General features: G+C 47.1%; 1 protein-coding gene across 6 annotated transcripts in view; it reads right to left on the bottom strand.

Annotated features, from left to right (window-relative positions):
- Nucleotides 1-20,072, bottom strand: part of LINGO1 (leucine rich repeat and Ig domain containing 1) — a 473,862-nt gene that overhangs the window by 70,045 nt on the left and 383,745 nt on the right. Inside the window, exon 8 of one of the 6 annotated variants that reach the window (XM_075069524.1) lies at nt 12,049-12,194. The exons of the other annotated variants lie outside the window; for them this stretch is intronic. The gene's annotated coding sequence lies outside the window, so the exon portion shown is untranslated. The remainder of the gene's footprint in view (nt 1-12,048; nt 12,195-20,072) is intronic. 6 annotated transcript variants of the gene reach the window in all.

Here is a 20,072-nt window from a genome sequence, read left to right as displayed (position 1 = left end):
GAGTGGACAAGGGAGGGAATGGGGATTTCAGCTCAGATACTTGTGGCTTCCCCCTCCCCACAGGCACAGTGAGAGCTTGCGGGGTTCTACACAGTGTGGCCTGGGGTGCAGGGGTCGAGTGGGTGTGTATGGGGTGCAGATTTGAGGGAGAGGCATAGATTCTCTGTTCCCACCCCAGGGCTCATGGTTTCAGAAGATTCCCCCCAATTCTCTCTGCTTTACACCCAGTGTGGGAGCTGCTGCTCTTCCAGCTGAGCTGGCTGGGGCTCAATTCCAGGCATGTCAATGCAGCTCCTTAATCAGCCAGAAGGGGGCACTAGCAAGCAAGGCAAGGCATTACTCACCCTCTACTAAGGGGCTGAACGCTTCCTCCGCAGGGCTCCCCACAACTAGCTTCCCTCATGGTGCCATACACCCCAGTGCGGGGGCCCAACAAAGCTCAGTGAAACTCAGAGAGATGTGGGGTCACCCCGAGATGGTGGTGGAGTCACACAATGCAGCTGAGTGTGGTGTCTGGCCCAGTGCCTGATGCACATCTTTTTACATTATCACCGAGCCCTAATGCGTGGCACTTCACGTCCTGCAGCCACCTGCCTGCCTCATCCTGGGTCACAGGTGACATGATCCCAGTGCTAACAGTGGAGGCAGTTTGCAAGCCTGCTTCTTTCTTTTGCAGTCACACACTGATCTAATTCCTTTCCAAACAACTAGTGCCTACCCAGTGTCAGACACCTCTTCAGCTAGCCCCCAGCATTCCCTGAGCGCGTCCCTGCTCCAGAGACAGGTGCCCCACACACTGCTCTCCTACCTCCCCTGAGTTACCCCACCAATGTCCTGTGGAGAATTTAGTGCCAAGCATCTCCGCTCGCCCAGCACCAGCCTTCCCTCCACCTCACACTCACTGTGCTCCAGGCAACAGCTTCCCCCTGCCCCCCTGTGGTGGGTAAATACCCTCACTGGCATGAAGCCCTGAATCTCTGATGCTCACAGCATCTTCTCCCCTCACCACCACTAGGGCAGGAATGGCACAGCCCAGCGCTGTTCCATCATCCATAAGCTGCTGCCCCAGAGATGGGATTGCTACTTCAACAAATCCTTCGAGGCAGTCAGGTTCTGAAGGAGGGAGAGAGATGAAGAGGGCAGTGTGAGGAAGGAGTGTCAGGTACTGAGAGGAAGAGGATGGTGTGAGGAAGGTTAGTTGGGTACTGAAGAAAGAAGAGAGAAGGCAGAGCCAGATACATGGAAGGAAACTCCATGTGAGGAAGCAAACTTGGGTGAAGAAGTTAGAGAGGAAAAGGAAGGAGATCTCATTGTGAGGCAGATTAGGGAACGGAGAAAACTGAAGAGGAAAAGGAAGAGGAAGGTGTGAGGAAGGAGACCACTCACCCCTCCCTATGAAGAAGGAAGTGGAAGTGCTGAGGAAGTTATGAAAGAGGAGAGTCAGGTGTGTACGCAGCCAGTAAGGAAGAGGATAGTGTGAGAAAGGTGACCTGCTTTATGAGCAGGGAACCTAGAAATCTGTTTGCCGCACCAACAAAAAAAGAGTGGAATTTGTGTTTTTTACAGAGAATCCTATTTATCCAAGACTCCATTATTCAGCTCTCCATATTAACTGAACCAGGGCTGAGAGCCAAAGTCCCGCCACCCGGGGCTCTCAGCCAGAGTTCCCGGGGCTGTCAGCCCTGGTTCGGTTAATACAATTAATATGGAGGTTCAGATAAACAGGGTTCTCCTGTGTATCATCAGTAAAACACTGTGTTCAACTGATACCTGTGTATATTGTGGCAAGGGAATCTAAAGTTCGGAGTTTCATTTTAATCATGGAAAAACACAGATTCTTATGGTTTTTTTATTGGAGAATTTTGTTTTTTTATCACGGAAAACTAGGCTCCCTATTTATGAATAAGGAAATGCAGAGAGGAGGTCACAGGAGAGGAAGAAGAAAGGCCAGGGTACAGGATTTCTGTGATGAGGAAGACAATGCAGATGCTGAGGCCAGGTACCAAGACGGGCCAGGATTGCCCCTAAAATGCTTACACCCCCCAGGAAAAGTAGTTCTTACCAAGACTGCTGCCCTGGATTTGATTCAGAGGGGATTTACATACTAAGAAGCTGCCAGCAGAGCAAAGAAACCCCATGACTATTTTGGGTCTTGAAGCTGAAGACTATATTTCAAATCCGCTAATCAGGCGAGAGTACAGCAAACTCGTTAAGAGACAAGGTGTGGGAGAGAGAGGAGAATCTTCCTGAATGGAAGCAGAGATGATCAGTGGGTGAACAATTAAGTGGAAGGGCAATACATCCACATGTAAAAATCCTGTGGGTCTTTGAATGAGTAATTATAAAGCACTTTGTGTTGCAAAAATTTAGGGTTCATGTAAACGAGAGACTGAGAGCATTTCTTAGTGCTAGAAATAGCCTGAACAGAGCCTGGTGCAAACCTACCTAGCTAACTCAGACAACACACCTTGATCCTGACCTGCAGCATTTCTGGCTATGCCAATCTCGTTGTGGCCCAACACCTCTGCTAGTGTGCCTGAATCCTGCCCAGAGCCGTCCCTGCTCATTGAGTGCCAGACCCAAATGCACCTCCAGACTGACCTGCAGCTCCCTCTGCCTTTGCTGAGCAGAGAATGACAATCTAGCTGGATGGAAAATTTGAGACAGGAGCTGTAGTCCCAGAATTTTGAGGCTGACGTCTGATATTGACTTATATCAAAAGGATTTGGAAGAGGAGGAATTTCTAAAGCATCATTTCCGTGATGGACTTGTCCTGATTCCAGACCTGGGTCTAACTGCACTGAGGAAAGTCCCTAATGTAGACAGCGTAAAGCTGCTACTTGCACTAATGGAGTTCTCTGAAACCAGGGGAACCTGCCTGGTCCAAACGGCAGCTTCTCTGTTTCCTTTAGGGGTGTGCACTGCTGCAGCTCCACCACTGGTTGGCTGACCGATGGCTGGACTAGGGGCAAATCCCCAAGACAAGGCCTAAAAGAGTGTCTTTGCCACCCCTTCAGATTCTACCGGCAGTCTAGCGGCTCAAGGCACTGCAGCCCTCCCTGGCCCCCACACTGGGAGAAGGCAGTGTTTCCCCATGTGACTAGAAGGGCAGACAGGAATTCTGACCGCTACGAGTGTTGCTAAATGGAGAGGAATGTTAAAAATCCAGTGATCGAAATAAAAGTGGGCTTGGAGCTATAAGCCTGATTTACCAAAACGCTCAGCAGATTGGTTGCGTGTTGGGAGCTGAGCCAAATCTAGCCCTTATTTAGGGTCCTAAATGGAAGCCGAGCTCTTTGGAAAATCTGGCCACAGTGACAGGTGCTGAGAATGTGATGTTCTAGCCATGGAAGGGTCTGATCCTGTGGCACTCTGAGCACCCAGACTTCACACTGACTTTTCATTGAGATTGGCAGGTGTTCAGCACTACTCAGAATCAGGCCTCACATGAAGATACTGGCCATTTGGGGATCCATCTTCAACCCAAATCCTGGGATGGTGTGTGGGTTCCAAACCATTTAAGGGACTCAGTTATCCTTCCTGTCTACAGCCTGTTCAGCTGCCTCCCCGGCTCTGTCCCCAGAGTAGCTGTACTATTTAAAAACATACTGGAGGGGGTGGGAGGTGGCTGTGTTTTTCCCAGGGATGTTCAGAGTTAAAACAGAGCACAGCTGCCTTCCCAAGAGCGGAGAAAGGGAGGAGCCCCCCCCACCTTGTTATGACTATTAAAATGAAAAAATATGACAGCTGCAGCATCCAGTCATTTTTTAAAAGTGATGTCTCCGCCTGAAAGAGCACTTTAAACACAGAGAAATTTCCTAGGAAATTGCATGATCCGTCAAAACCCCCATGTATTCCCCGACCGCTGGAACAGAAACGTAGTCTAAACAGCCTGGCTCCAGCAGCTACAGCCCTCAATCAGGGGGGTAGACAAAGCGGTAGGCTGGGAGACAAGGCCAAGAGCTCAAGAGTTGGGAAAAAGGGGGACAGGGCTGCAGGGGAGGAGGAGAACGGAGCTAGAAAGAAATTACACAGAAGAGCTCAAAGCCAAGGCTTGGACCAACCCCTGGCTTGGGTGGGAAGGGACATCATGTGCCTTCCTAATGGCTGCTATAGAGAGCAGCAGGTGGAGGGCATCTGGCATTGTGCAATGGCTGCAGTGAGGGTCAGTCATGCAGGCATTCTGTGACAGTCTCTCTGGCCGGCTGGATTTTGTGTAGTGCATGTAGAAGCAGCGTGAGAGCCCAGAGGATGATTTGGGCAATATATTCCCTCAGACAGGCAGAGGGGTGTTTACCCATGTCCTTGGAACTAACAATCAGAACTGCCTCATCTGAACCCTGCAAGGGGCCCTACCAACCAATGAATCATATGCTGATGCAGTGATCTTTGAACGCTCTCACATGGGGAACACATTCACTCAGGACTCAGCCACCACTTAGCCACCAGCCCAGGCTCAGGGGCAGATGGGGAAGCAAAGCATGACTTGGAGAGTTACAATCTGCCTCTTGACCTCCGTCCTACCCGGCACAGGGCCCACACCTAGCAGAGCATCACCTTGCCTACCTGTGTGCTGAGGGGTTGGAGCCAGCCCTGCCCCCAGAGGGAACCAAGCGAATCTGTGGAATTTGCTTCCCTGCTCACAGCACAGCGAGCTGGGCAAAAAGGAGTAAAGAGGCACCGTGTGCCCTCTCGCTGCCCTGTGCCACTGTGAGAGCTTGGCCCTCGGCCAGCCAACAGCATCAAACACTCCTACGCTGGTAACAGACGGTCACTAAGCCAGAGCAGCGAACAAACATGGATGGACACGCAGCCAGGTAAGACGGTAGCCCTACATATTCTGTGACAGGCCTGTATTCTTTCAGAAATCCACCATCCTCGAGACCCCATAAGCAACATATCAGCAAGTCTGAGATCAACATCGCCCGCTGCTGTGAATGGCTTCTCCAGGGAAGTGAGCCTAGGTAGTCTATAGGGGAACTCTGATAGTATCTCTGGCATTGAGTCATGTCCAGTCACTGCATACCCTATAGAGACGAGCCAGGCTCTGGGGTACAGCCCATGTCGTATCTGGCCTCTGCATAGAAATACCTTGCTTCCAACCTAATGATCTGCACCCCCTTTAATAGGACAGGGGGATGGTCATAGCAACCACAACGAATCCAGTGAAGGGTTGCCCCCCCTAGCGTCTATCACCCAAAGTGCTTTACAACCATTTTGTTAACACCCCTTTGAAGTAAATAAAGTATTATTATCCCCACTTTAGAGATGAGCAAACTGAGGCACAGAGAGACTGTGACTTCCTCCAGGTCACTTAGTGAGTCAGTACCAGAGCTAGGAATTGAACCCCAGTACCTGGCTCCTGTTTAAACTACTAGACCACACTGACTCCTAGAAACAAACAGTACCTTCTCCCTCTGGAAATGCTCCGTACTGTTCCTGCTGCAAGCAGAGGGGGTTGCAGTTTGAGATAAAGGGGCTGAGTGAGCTGGGGAGGTTTCCCGTGTCTCTTCATGCTGTCTCTGCTTTTCTTTATCTGCCTAGTCATGCCGGGCAATGCTGAGACCTTTTCTCATTAAATCATCCAAACTAACCAATGCAGTTTGCAGCTAAGGTCTGAAAAAAGCTTCTGTTACTAGTCCTCCCAGCCTGGCTGCCAGCCAGTTGGCTTCCAGGTGAGAAGGGCATGGAGTTGTGCTGCTGGCTCTTTTAACTTCTGTTTTCCTTTGCAGTGGGGAGGCAAAAGGGGGTTGCACTTCTCTTCTGGTCTCCAAAAACCATCTAGTTCTGCCCCAAGACGGCCAGGAAAAGTACCAGAAGTGGGTGACTTGAGTGCAAAGCTTTCAGGAAGGGTGGGGATAGAGGCTGTACTGTATGGAGGAAGGAGCTGGTTTCATTTACAACCAGGCAGGCTGAGGTCTGAGATTATTCCCAGCTCTTTTCTCATTTGGCCGACTTACTCTAAGACTATTAGTGGATTAACTGAAGTTCTTATAGTGCCAGAACACCATCTTTATGGAGGTTTTAGCAATGCACAAGGGGAGTTTTCCTGTTACCCAGGAGCAAGTTGGCAGCTGGGAGAACTTGTCAGATGAGTAACAAGAGACATGCATTTGTGGCAATCCCCACTATCTCCGAAGAGAAAACAGGATGCTGGCCAGTCAATTCATTCTTGTCCGCCATCTCTATCCAAGAAAATAATCCTTGGAAGGGTTCTCCTCACTAAATATGCTTCCCCGTCCCTTGAGGCCACATCTGCTGCCCTTCCTAAGAGCAAACCGAGCCGATCCAGTAGATCTGTGAGCTCACAGCACCCTGTTCTTGGACATAGGAAGTGAGTATCGGTGCCAACTGGTGCATGGGGTGGAATTTTCCCAACACTGCTGGCAAGGCCTGGGTGCTTTCCCCAAGAGAGATGCAGCATAAAATAACTGCAGATAATTAAAGGATTGAATAGGATATTGGGGGGGGAGCAGGGAGTCTGCAACATCCATAAATAGCTGGCTTTGCAATACTGCTTAACTCCTTGCTCATTCTCTCCTTGCTCATCTTTGCATCGGGGTGAGTGTGAGTATTTTTGAACCAATCAGGATGCACTTGGGCTGGGTAATTCTTTTGTTTTTTTATTTCACCTGGAATCTTTTTTTGAATGCAAAAGCACAATCAGTGTCTCTCAACTCCTGCCCCCTCCGCTGCTAGCCAGATAGTGCCAGGCAAGAGCCAGCTGGAAGGAGGGAGGGGATGTTCCACGTGGTAACAGAGGGGAAGATTACGGCCGTGCGAAAAGCTTTTCACTAGCGAGAACATTCGGGCATCCCCAGTTGCAGGGTTTGAAGGTGATGTGATTGGGATGCAGAGCATGTGTGCGACGCATGGGTGGGGAAAGGCCAGTGTGGTTCTGACAAGGCCAGAGCAGGGGGAAGTAGAGGAGGAACAGGGCCTAGGCTAGAGATACAGGATTGCTTGTGGGAAGAGAGAGCGAGGGACTAGCTATTACTGCAAGCAGCGAACCATGCAGATAACCCTCCCAGGAAACAAGAAATGGGGGGCTAAGAGAACACCATACTTCCTTGGGCTGAAATTCCTTTGGGTCATCTGAGTGAGAGCACGTGGGTGGCTAAGCCAGAGGGTATATCAGACAGTGCTTAGGGAAGGCCTCTCTAGTGAGGGGACTAGTGTCCCCATGGTTTCTTGAGAGTGGAAGTGCATGTATGAGCTTCCACTAAAGGCATGTGAAGTTGCTCTCCCTTGTGTTCTGTGTGAATGGAGAGGTCAGTATTTATGCCAGATCTAGGGTTTCTGGGACTTCTAGTGTTTCTGGTGTTCCTACACCAATGGTGCAACCAGAGGCCAGATCTTCAGCTGGTAGAGATGCCGATAGCTCATTTCAAGTCAATACACTAATTTGCAGCAGCTGAGGAACTGGCCCCAGACTTCATCCACTGCAGTGTGCCCTGGTGCAATGAAAAATAAGTTGGGTACCATCGCTGGTCAAGGGAAGAAAATGGCCCAGATTCCATTCAGGTACAACTCAATTAAGGACAATAGACCTCACTCTGCTCTCATTTACACTGTTCTTTTGCTGGGGCAATTCCATTGGCTTCAATAGAGATAATCTCAATTTGCGCCAGTGTTAAGTGTAAACTGAATCAAGCCTGCCCAATCTGGGTGAGTGACTCTGAGAAGGGATTCCCCTCTCCCTTCGGAGGAGTTCAGCCTCTGTTATGGGGGACTGGCTTCCATGGTTACTAGCTCTGTAGTTAGAGGCAGGGTTGTTAACAAGTTTAACAAAGAGTCTGAGTCAAAGTGAGAAGTAGAGTGGGGCGGAGGAAAACAAATCAGATACCATTTGGGAAAGAATTCCTCCCCCGAATGGTGCTGTATAATTAACGGGATGGGCGTTATGAGCAATACCATCTCTGCTTTCAAACTGCTTTCCAGTTTAAGGTAGTTTTTTTAAAAATTTCCCTCTTTCAACTTCTGATAAGAAAACTCTCTAGTCTGTGATGCTGGGATACATCACTGATCATATTCAATTTCACTCAGCAGTGGGGAAGACGTTCCGTGTGCTGATCTCTCCTCACTCCACCCCATGCCCCTGTTCCTCTCCCCCGATTCATATTTTCTCCTCCCTGGAGCTTTAATACCCAGCAGCAGCAGGCTGGAGTCACTCAGCAAGGGGCAAACACCAAAATGACACCAGTTTACTCCCGTTCTTCTCTCCTGCAAGAGCCTGAGGAAGAGCAGCTGCCTCTGTGTCCCACAGCCTTTGATAGCAAAGGAGTTTTAAGGATGATTGTTGCTGAAACGTATACACATCCTACCAGAGCATTACAAAAAGTAGACTAATGGGGGAATATCCAAAGCCCACTGAAATTAATAGGTGTCCTTCTATTGACTTCTCTGGGCTATGGATCAAGCACTAGGAAATCCAGACAGCATGAAAAGCTGCAGGGAGATTCTAAGATTTGTGCCATTGGCCCTGCTGTCTATAGAGATGGGCTAGTAGTCTGAGATGAGAGAGATTGAGTTTCAATTCCCTTCTCCACCACAAACTTCCTAGGTGACCTTCAGCAAGTCACTTAGGGCTTGTTTACACAAACCCTTAAGCTGGGGTGTACATTCAGCCTGCTATATGGACCCTGCAGCTGTGGACTAAAAGCTCCATAGTGCACTCTTAATCTCCACATGTAGAGCACTATGAAGCTTTCAGCACACTGCAGGCCTGACTGACTCCCCAGCCTGCTACAAACTAAGTGTTCATGCAGACAAGCCCTTCATGCCTCAGTCGCTCATCTGTAAAATGGGGATAGCAGCTCTGTCTGACCTCACAGGGATGTTATGAGGATAACTATGTGAATAGCTGTGAGGGGCTCAGGTATTACGGTAACAGGGCCTATATAGGTCCCCTAAAAAGACAACAGGCCAGTCCTTGCTCCCCACAGGGCGATGGATGCTGTGGGAAGAGGGCTCGACACACTCATACAAGAATCCATTTTGGGTGTCTCTGCTCCCCACAGAGTCTGTTCTGGGTATTTCTACTATGCGCAGTATCTCTATCTACCCCTCCCATCACTGTAGCGCCCGGGCACCGCACAAACATTAACAAACATGCCCTCTGAGGCCTGGGAGTATGCTTAGCCTCACTTTTCTGATGAGAAACCCGGGAGATTAAGTGGTGATGCGGCTGGTGCCCAAAGCACGCAGGGAGTCTGTGGCAGAGCAGGGAATTCATCCCACACCTCCTGAGCCCTACCCCAATGCCTTACGCACTAGGCCAGCTTCCATGCAACATAATGGATTGTGCTCCTCAAATGTTATCATGATCTGGGCATCTGTGGTGCCAGCCTGCCCTTGTGCTGCTTCTTCCTTCATGGTGGGAAGGAGTTTCTGGAGCTTGGCACAAAGGATTAGATAGGACTGCTCAAGGCCTAAGAGCTTTTGTTCTAGAAATTGAACTTGATGGAGTGTTTCATTGGAAAATGACAGCAACCTGCGGTACCTCAAGAGCCAATTATTTCCCCCCATTGGAAGTGACTGAATTTCTCCATCAGCAACACTAGCAATGTCACTGACACCAATAGCTGCCTTATGGAAAGGAAAAGATTCCTCCTTATCTACAGGAATTACATCTCTTACTATCTGCCCCCTAACCAAGCCCCCTTTTTCCTCTATGCTTTCCTGTCCCTCTCCTGCTCTTTTACACAATGTGTTTATCAGAAGAGCTGAACAAATAATGCACAGAGATCAATTTATCTGAAGAGTTTACCCTCTTTTTCCGGTCATAGAATATCCCTGAGCAGACTGTGATTTCCTCTCATGTATGTCTTTATCAAATTAGATTTTTTTTCCCTGAATAAGACTGCGTTTTTTACGGGTGGATAGTCTAATCTTGAGTCAAGTGATTTTATGCTGGTACTGGCCACACAATCATTATTTGTATTACGGTGGTGCCTAGAGCCCCTGTTCAAATTGGGGCCCTATTGTGCTAGGCACTGTCCATACAAAGACAGACAGAGGGTGAAAGGAAGGAAGGATAATCCCTATTTTACAGACAGGGAACTGAGGCACAAGGAAATTAAGGCCCCAGTCCTTCAAGCTGTTAAACACTCAGACCCCAGTCTAGCAAACCACTTAAGCACATGACTAACCTGACATGCAGGAGAGGTCCCAGTGACACTATTCACATGTTCAAATGCTGCGATGCACTTGGGTCAGAGTGCTTGCTGCTTACAGGATCTATCCCTAGGTCATTTGTCTGAGATCATCCGTGGAGCCTGCAGCTGAGCCAGGAACTGACCCGAGGTCTCCTGACTATTAATGCAAGACCTTAACCACAAGGTCATCCTTGCTCTCTCAGTAGATGTCACATGGTAGTGTTCCCGTTTCCTCATCAGATGAGCACAAACTCTGAAATTCATTTCCCCATGTACTCTCCATGAGCATTTTCACCAGTGAATCGGAGAGGACACCAATACGGATGCACTGGCACTCTCTGAAGGACAAGAACCAAGACAAATTCCTTTGGGGATGGGATAATGGCTTAGATGTTTCTCCCTTTTTGGAAGGTTAATTTAATCCCTGGGAAAAAAAAGGTCTTACTATATGTAATTAGCACTTACATAGTGCTTTACATTTTCAGAGCGCTGTACAAACATTAACTAATCAACGATCACAAGGCCTCGCGAGGTAGGAAAGCGCCATTATCCTCATTTGGCAGAGAAGGTAACTCAAGCCCAAAGAGGTTACTGTAAGTCACACAGCAAGTCAGAGGTGCAGCCAGAATTAGGACCTGGGAGCAACTATTCCTAAATTTAGGCTCAGCCCACCACACCACAGTGTTTCTTGAGTGATACCTGCAGGCATCAAGCAGTTCAGATCTGTCTAGCTGCTGGGGTGGAGGGGAGAATCTACAACAACCAACTCCATACCAGCAACCACACTTCATGCCCTGTTCCCCTACTCCCCCACCCGGCTGCCCTTAGCCAGCAAGCTGAGTGGAAAGGACACTTACTCTTCACAGACTCATCCCTATGGTCAGAGGGATATGCCGGGCAACACAGAAAACTTGTAGGGTCATGGATAGTCCTACTTGGTCCTGGAGACTGGATCAGGGATGCACTGGGATCATATTAACCCATCTTGCCTTTTAGAGGCAGGCCAGTGACTGGGAGATTCTCAGACCTACAGCTCAGTGGGATCACACTGCTTCCCAAGAGCCTATTCACAGTAAGATTCAGAAAAGCTTAGGCCAAAATTATTGATTTTGGGTGCCTATATTTCTTGGTGTCCAACCTGGACACCTTGAGCCTGATTTTCAGAGGTCCTGGCTCCTCCAGATCGTATTGTCGTCTCTCAAGAGGGGCACTCAAATATCCAAGCATCCAAAACTAACGGCCACCTTTTAAAATGTCAACCCGCCTGTCTGTTAATTAGCTTTGTATTATTCGGGGAACCCATCTTTACTGAGGATCCAATTAACACCAAAGAAGCAATGGTGCTAGAAAGCTCATTCCATCATGAGTTTGAGATGTATGCTGCACCAGTCATGGGTTAGGCAGTTGTTCCCAGACAAGCCACAACACAAACCTTATACTACTAGCAGCATCCCAACAGGAATGACCTTTGTGCCACTTCCTCTGTTGTTTTTCTCCTTTGGTTTGCTCCCTAAACTTTTTCCCAGTTGAACCATATTACTGTCATGACTAGGTAAAAATTATGGGAGGAGAAAGTGTTGTTGACATGTGCAAGTAGTGTCAGCTTAGATTGTATGATCATTTTCCATGTGCACCATGGTTTGGGAAATACATATGTTTATCTCATGATCTGCAGAACTACATAGGCGGTGTGGTGTATGTATACTATGCACACAGGTAAACAAATATGTTGATTATAGATACATGTATTTATATCTAGTCAATGTAAAAAACTAGCATTAGTGCATCTTTAAGATGAGAAATCATTCAAAGATTGGGAAATACACAATTAAGGTGAAGTTTAGGGGAACTCCTGGTGCCTATGTCTGTTTAAATTAGGATAGCTATGTACCTCGGTACTAATTCCAGAGTACCTAACAATTTTTAGTGTATTTATCCTCTCACACCCTTGGAAGGCAGGGTAACGCTGTTATCCCAATTATACAGAGATTGAGACACAGGGAAACTAGGTGATTTGCCCAGGGTCAGACAGGAAACCTTTGCCAGAGAAGAGAATTGAAGCAAGGTCACCAAAGACCCAGGCTAGTGGCCTAATCACTAGAAGCATCCTTCCTCTCTTTACACTGATAGCATTATAAATAGTTAATCACTGTATAATGGCGACTAGATTATTTTACCTAATCTTACCTCACCTATGGTAAAATATAGTACATACAGTCTTCAGACATGGCTTCATTTCTTTAAGTCTGAGATCTAAAAGAAAGCAAACTTTGAAGGGCTCTGGTTCAGTAGTTATAAAGTTATGAATAACTGAGCTCAGTAAGTTGCAACTTTTTCATGTATTGTTTGAGAGAAACTCAAACTTACAGCAGTTTGAAATACTGGGGAGCAGTGAAGCACTTTAGATTTGACTCAGTCTCAGTTGTCAGTGCTGGATGCCTCAGAGTTCAGACTGCCTCACAAAGGCCATTACATAAACTCTAGGTGAGTTATTAAGAAGAGCTGCATAGCTCTGGAGAGGATGAGTGATTATCTCAAGGCAGTATTATCGAATGAGGGTAGCAACTTCAAAGTTAAGGCTGTAACTAGTTTTCCTTTATAAGTCCAATTTTGCTTCTCCAACCCCAACTGCATGTCAAAAAAATAAATAAATCTCTCTGCCTGAAGTTTTCTTATGCCAGAGGAGTCTGATTCTGGAAAGTCTCAGATTAATCAGCTATGGCATTTGGGAGAGAGCAGAGTTTGAAAACGGGAAGATTTTTCACTTGTGCAAGAGAGTCTTTTTTTTTTTGGAAAGACATATCTCAAAAACAGCTTGGTCTATTAACTCCAAATTTATTTTATTCATCTGTACTAGTGCCTTTGAGTATTTGGGGAAAAGACTGCATGGTTAATTTCCAAGTTATTTGCTACAGACTTCTGAACCTCTCAAAAGTCTAAGAGCTCCCCATGGAGTTTAGAAAGTCTTCAATGCTTGTCTTCAAGGACATTAACACATCTGCAGGGGGCTTGCAAAAGCCTGATGATTCTTTTAAAATCTGGAACTGACCCAGCCAGGTTGAAGGACATTATAAAATACACTGACTGCCCCTGCAGATTTCTTAAAGTCCAGAGCTGAGCTGTCTGTGTTAAGTTACTCTAAGAAGTCTGCAGGGGCAGTATGAACACTTCTGAAATTGTGGACCTGAAGCAGCCAGGTTGAAGGACTTTCAGAAGCCAGGAGGCATAGCTTTGAAGAATCTTTGGTGCTGTTCCAGACAGCAGGAGACCAAGGTATGCTAATTAGCAAAAAAAATGTCCCCTGGGAAGTCATCTACTTTACATGTCTAGTGGAGAAAAAAATAGTTCCACATAGCAGGGGTGCCAGTATTTTTCCAGATAGTTTTCTGGAAATAACCAAGGAAATTCCTAGGCAAAACCTGAAAGTTAAGGTTGTAAATACATATCAGTTACATAAGATGTCCTAAATTAGACAATGTTTTAAACCCAAGATATTACTAAGTTATGGTTAAAACTTTTAAAAGCAAACATTTGAAAATGTGGAAAGTCATGGTTCCACAAATAACGTGAATTCTGACCTCATCCTAATACTTAGGTTCTACCTATCTGCCAACGATCCCTTTATGGCCAGCCACCATACTGCCATACTCCACTAAAATCTTCTGCATTTCCAGTGGGGATTGCAAAATCTTACCTACTATACTGTAACCACAGCTCTTCAAACTGCATTTCGTGCAAACGTAGATTACTGCTACTTTATGAGCCAGCCAGAGAGATACCTAATCCACCCTGCAAGGCAATGTGGTGTCATATTCCACCTCCCACATTCACCTCCTGATATAGCTCTGGTACTGCACTGTAAGCCATTTACATATTATACCTGTGTCTCCTCCTCAGAAAACCCACAGCGACCGCACTGTAAATAGAGTTATTATATGGAGCTCAAACTTACAGGCATATATACGTCGAAACAGCCTCTGCATCTTCAAGTAAACCATTGGAATATTTATTTCCTAATCTGATTTATGTATGACATGGTGGAATAGGGTATGGGGTGAGGGTTAAGGCTGATCTTTTTGATGTGTGTTAATAATCCTGACTCCATATTAATGAATGTTGTTGTCTGGGCGTGTATACAGCTACAATATAATATAAAGGTACCCCATGTATATCTGTATCTCTAGATATATATTGACATTATACATATAGACATGCACAAGTTCCTGTAAGCACACACTGCACACCGTATTTACTGTAAATTTGCACAAGAGTGGGATCCTAAATACTGTAATAGAATAGACTGGACACACAAACTGATTGTACAGACTCTCCCTCTTTCTGTGTCACACACCCCCGCTCCTTTCTGTCAACACCCCCCACCCCAGCATACAATGGAGAGTAAAAACATCACTGAGCAACTCTAATTATTTCCTGAACAGTTGAACAGCATGAGAAGCTAGAGGTATATAATAAAAGGTTTTGCTCTATTGTTGCTCTGCTGTCACACCCTCTGGTGGGTTATAAATGTAATACATGCCCTGGGTCTCTTAACACACACTTTTCAGTTGGCAGAGCTTTGCTTGTGAAGAGTTGGTGTCAGGGGCAGCTCCCGGCCCGAGCACGCCAAGCGCATGCTTGGGGTGGCAAGCCGTGGGGTTCGCTTTGCTGGCGCTGCGAGGGCGGCAGGCAGGCTGCCTCCGGCAGTTTGCCTGCAGAGGGTCCGCTGGTCCCGCGGCTTCGGCGGACCCTCTGCAGGCAAACCGCCAGAGGCAGTCTGCCTGCCATGCTTAAGGCGGCAAAATCCCTAGAGCCGCCCCTGGCTGATGTGTAATCACTCTGGTTTCTGAGAAGAGGGCAGAGGCGGGTATATAGGAGCTGGCAGACAACAGTTACTCTTTGGTATGAAATGCACATTACTTGCATTTCTTCTACCTCCAACATCAGTGACTCTCTACCAATAGCCCAGCTTTACTTCCTGAATCACAAAGAAGTACGATTAGTTAGCAAAACAAACCTCTCCTCCATAAAGCCAGGGCCTGGGGGACAGGATGAATTAGGTGGAGAGTAAATGGATACTGAGTCATTCACCTTTAAGCCACTTTTGGGTCACATCCAACTCGATTTGGCCGTGACAGAACGATTCCCAGACTGTTTGGTGACCTGTGTGCCCAGTGAGCTGGTAGGTCCCAGTATAGTTGCAAATGACACGGGAACTCACAGAGAGGACCCCATGACAACTAATTAGTCCAAACTTCGGAAAGAGGCCAAGGGGACAGCTACCCCAGTGCTCCCCAGAAGTTACTCTCTGTGGGTCGGGGGGGAGGTGTATTAGCAGGATGGCATGGCAAAAAGCTCCTGTGATGTACCTGTTCTGTGCATAAACAGGACTCCAGTCTCCAGGGCTGTCCCTCAGCACTTTATCCCACCACTAACACTTACTTAAGAAAAATTACAAAAAACCCTAACACAGGATAATGAGATAATGACTTTATTTTGGCCTGATGCGCCATATAATAAAACAACTAACAAACAGCAAGAGTCCTATGCTGGCGAGGCCGTTGAGTCAATACCACGCTATTACCGTGAAGTAATTGAGTTTACAGAGAACCTAACACAAAGGTCCCAGAGCCCCGCGCAAGGGATGGTATTAAAGCAACTGCGGGGACCTACCTGATGGCTAAAGACAGATCTTTTCATCTAGCTTACAGCCCGGAGTTCCACCTGGAAGAGATGAGCTGACGCTTCATGTTGCTTTAAATAATTCTGCTAGACTCTGCATGTGAAGCAGCAGATTTTATGTTGAGCAGAGCCCATTTATCAATCGGCGCTGAAGGGGTTAAGGGAGATATGACTGCAGAAATTTTCTCAGATAAAAGGTGGGTTTTGACAAAGTGGAGCCCATTTTCATCTAGAATTTTCAAGGTTTCCTTGGAGAAACAAATGGGCCAGAGGAAGGGCTGAAAATCAGCTCGTTCTCCGTTAATCACAGAGCAGCTATTGACGCTCCATTGTTCCTTGCTGTGTCGGGGAGGGAGACCCCAGAGCTGGTTTGTGTTATCTAGTTACATTGTAAGTCAAATCTCATCAATCAATCAGTGCCCACTGCTGCATGTACACACACATGCATGTGTGCGTGCACACCCGGAGTCCATGTCAAACCAAGCACACGTTTGTGTGAGTGCACATACTCCACACTCAGTCCTATGGACATAGCCACAAGGTCAATCTTCACTACAAATGCAAACATGCCAGGGAATCCAGCTAGACAACCGTGTGGACAGTCCAAAGCTTTCACATGCTTCAGGACCATGGCTCAGGACCCAGCTCTTCAGGGCCAGGACTATTTACTCTGTGACTGTGCAGTGCCTGGCGCAGTGAGACCCTGCTCTTGGTTGGTTCCTAGGCACTACCCTAATCAACATAAAAATTACAAAATGGAACAGCGCCTCACTGTTGTTGGGGGACAATCCTGTAGTAACCGGCTCCCCTGAGCTAGGAATCACAGACTCCATACTCATTCAAGAATACAAACTCTCCAGTGACGCATGCAGCCATACACACAGTCTGGGCTCATCCCACACCCTACGCAATGATGTGTTCCAGCCTCCACCCATGAGCACTGGAGCCCACGCATGTCCCTGTGTGCTCTTACACTCCGGCATGTGCGCATGCCTCTGCTTTCCTCTCCTCCCTGGCTCTGCCATACAATAGCTTTTGATGTTCGTCTCTGCATCCTGGCAGGACAAGTCTGAAAGCTTAGCAGCAGCATGAAAACATCTGTCATCCCAAGGCAGAGTTACAAGCCTCTTCTTCTGTGTTGCTGTCAGGTCCCTGCATGGCAGCAGAGTCAGTGAGCAAACCCTGGGAACTCAAGGCAGGCAGGCCTGCCTGCTTCCCGACAGCAGATTCCCAGCATAGCATGCAACAGGACAAAGGGGACGAGGTGGGGCAATGGATTTGCAATAGAGATGCAAGAGATATAGAGATGATCCAAAACTGGAACGTTAAGACTGAATCCTTAAGGGTGGGGAAGCTAGAGCATCTCTAAAAGAAAAGAAAAGTTAGATGCCTGCAAGTCACCAGGGCCTGATGAAATGCGTCCTAGAATACTCAAGGAGTTAATAGAGGAGGTATCTGAGCCTCTAGCTATTATCTTTGGAAAGTCATTGAGATGGGAGAGATTCCAGAAGACTGGAAAAGGGCAATATAGTGCCCATCTATAAAAGGGAAATAAAAACAAGCAGGAATCTACGGACCAGTTAGTTTAACTTCTGTGCTAGGGAAGATAATGCAAGTAATTAAAGAAATCATCTGCAAACACTTGGATGGTGTAAGGTGATAGGAATAGCCAGCATGGATTGTAAGAACAAATGTGTCCAACCAATCTGATAGCTTTCTTTGATAGGATAACGAGTCTTGTGGATTAAGGAGAAGCGGTGGATGTGGTATACCTAGACTTTAGAAGGCATTTGATACAGTCTCGCATGATATCCTTATTGTTAAACTAGGCAAATACAATTAGATGGGCTACTAAAGGTGTGCATAACTGCTGGATAACCATACTCAGAGAGTAGTTCTTAATAGCTCCCAATCCTGCTGGAAAGGCATACAAGTGGGCTTCCGCAGGGTCTGTTTTTGGACCGGCTCTGTTCAATATCTTCATCAACGACTTTGGTTGGATAGAAGATTAGCTTATTAGTTTGCAGACGATACCAACTGGAGGATTGCAACTGCTTTCGAGACAGGGTCAAAATTCAAAAGGATCTGGACAAATTGGAGAAATGGTCTGAGGTAAACCGGATAAGTTCAATAAAGACAAATGGCAAGTGCTCCACTTAGGAAGGAACAATCAGTTTCACACATACAGAATGGGAAGAGACTGTCTAGGAGGATATGCAGAAGAGATCTAGGGGTCATAGTGGACCACAAGCTAAATATCAACAGTGTGATACTTGTTGCAAAAAGCAAACGTGATTCTGGGATGCATTAACAGGTGTGTTGTAACAAGACACGAGAAGTCATTCTCAGCTCTACTCTCACTGGTTAGGCTCAACTGGAGTATTGGTGTCAGTTCTGGGCACCACATTTCAAAAGATGTGGAGAATTGGAGAGGGTCCAGAGAAGAGCAACAAGAATGATTAAAGTCTTGAAACATGACCTATGAAGGAAGGCTGAAAGAACTGGGTTTTGTTTATTTGGAAAGAGAAGACTGAGAGGGACATGATACTGTTTTCAGGTTCTAAAAGGGTGTCATCAGCGGAGGGAAAAACTTGTTCACCTAGCCTCTAATTATAGAACAAGAAGCAATGGGCTTAAACTGAAGCAAGGGAGATTTGGGTTGGATATTAGGAAAAAGTTCCTGACTGTCAGGGTAGTTAAACACTGGAATAAATTGTCTAGGGAGGTTGTGGAATCTCCATCTCTGGAGATATTTAAGAGTAGGTTAGATAAATGTCTATCAGAGATGGTCTAGACAGTATTTGGTCCTGCCATGAGGGCAGGGGACTGGACTCGATGACCTCTCGAGGTCCCTTCCAGTCCTAGAGTCTATGAATCTATTAATCTATTTTAGGAAGGCTCACAGTATAGACTTAAAGACTACAAATGATTATCTCTAGCACCCCCTCTGGCAGAATCCAGAAGGACATCAGCTACTCTTCTGTCCCTGACTGACACCACCGCACACCTCCAAAATGCCTGCCTCTCATGCCAGGAGACTCATCCTTGTTTCTCCCTCCCAGTGTTGGTGAAGTGGTTGATAAGCAAAAAAAGGTGTGAGCTCTCAGTAAAGCCTGTAAAGAATATAGCAGTTAGGAGCCTTTCCCTACAGATGTGGTTGATGCGTTCTGGTCACTGAGCTGGCATAGGGGCGGAGTTTTGCCTTTGCATGCCAGATTTAGAACTGCCCAGTGCTGATGGGTGCCAGTGTCTTGGTAGAGAGAAAAACAAACATGAAGTAGCAGCTATGAACATATGCATGATTCGTGTATGTTCCTGGCTGGTGAAAGCAGGCTGCGTGATTAGCAGGCCCCAGGGTTAGAGTGACAGCAGAGCAGCAAGGGCTGTGAAATGAAGCTTGAGAGAGAGAAATGTCAGAGGTGCCGGGAGCCCTGGAAACAGGTGTTTTGTCCCAAATCTGTGTGTCAGGTGTTGTGTGTCACCATCAGTGCAGTGAGTAGAGGGCCAGTAGGAAGTGTCTGCTTACTACCAGCAGAGGATGCTTTCACCAGTGTGGAGCTGCAGCACCCTGATAGCATAGGCCAGTCTCTCAACCTTGCTGGGTTGCAAAAAGGTGTCAGAGGGTTGTGACCACCCTCCCCTTCCTATACTGGCCAAGAGCAGGAAGATCCCAGCTAGATCCTCACTGGATGGGAGGGGATTGTAGGGTGATGCTGGTGCAGAAAATGAGGTTGCAGTAGGGAAAAGATTGAACCATGGGCCTAGGGGCAGAAGGTCCCCAATGCTGAGTGTGGAGAATAAAAATGTGTCTTGGTGCCACAGCAGGAGGCACTGTTACCAGGCTGAAGGGACCTGGTTAGGAGGATTTGAGAAAGTAGAGGAGACGCTGACAGCCACAGGCAGATCCTGTCATTAGTATGAGCCAAGCTTTGTGAACCCCAAAATTGAAATTTCTGAAAACAAGATGTGTGATTGTGCTTCTTGCTATCAATCAGCAGCGCACCTTGAATGCATCGGTATCGCTCTATTTCTATCTCCGATCCATCACAACATCTCCCAGCTGCTTCGCAAAGGAGACTGCTTGACAGATTAACAAAGCAGCGAGTGAGGGGAGAATGCCTCAAATCAGTTTGGATGTGGGGTAAGCAGTCCCTGTGCCAAGCCAAGGGCAGAGAGTTTGGGGACGCCCTGGCATTTAACGAGTATCAAGGAGATGGACGTCCTCTCTCGGCCCCA

Source organism: Chelonoidis abingdonii, chromosome 9 (assembly GCF_003597395.2).
Source record: "Chelonoidis abingdonii isolate Lonesome George chromosome 9, CheloAbing_2.0, whole genome shotgun sequence".
NCBI classification, from domain to species: Eukaryota; Metazoa; Chordata; order Testudines; family Testudinidae; genus Chelonoidis; species Chelonoidis abingdonii.
Note: the sequence above shows the minus strand (reverse complement) of the source record. Positions and strands in the feature narration are given on the sequence as shown.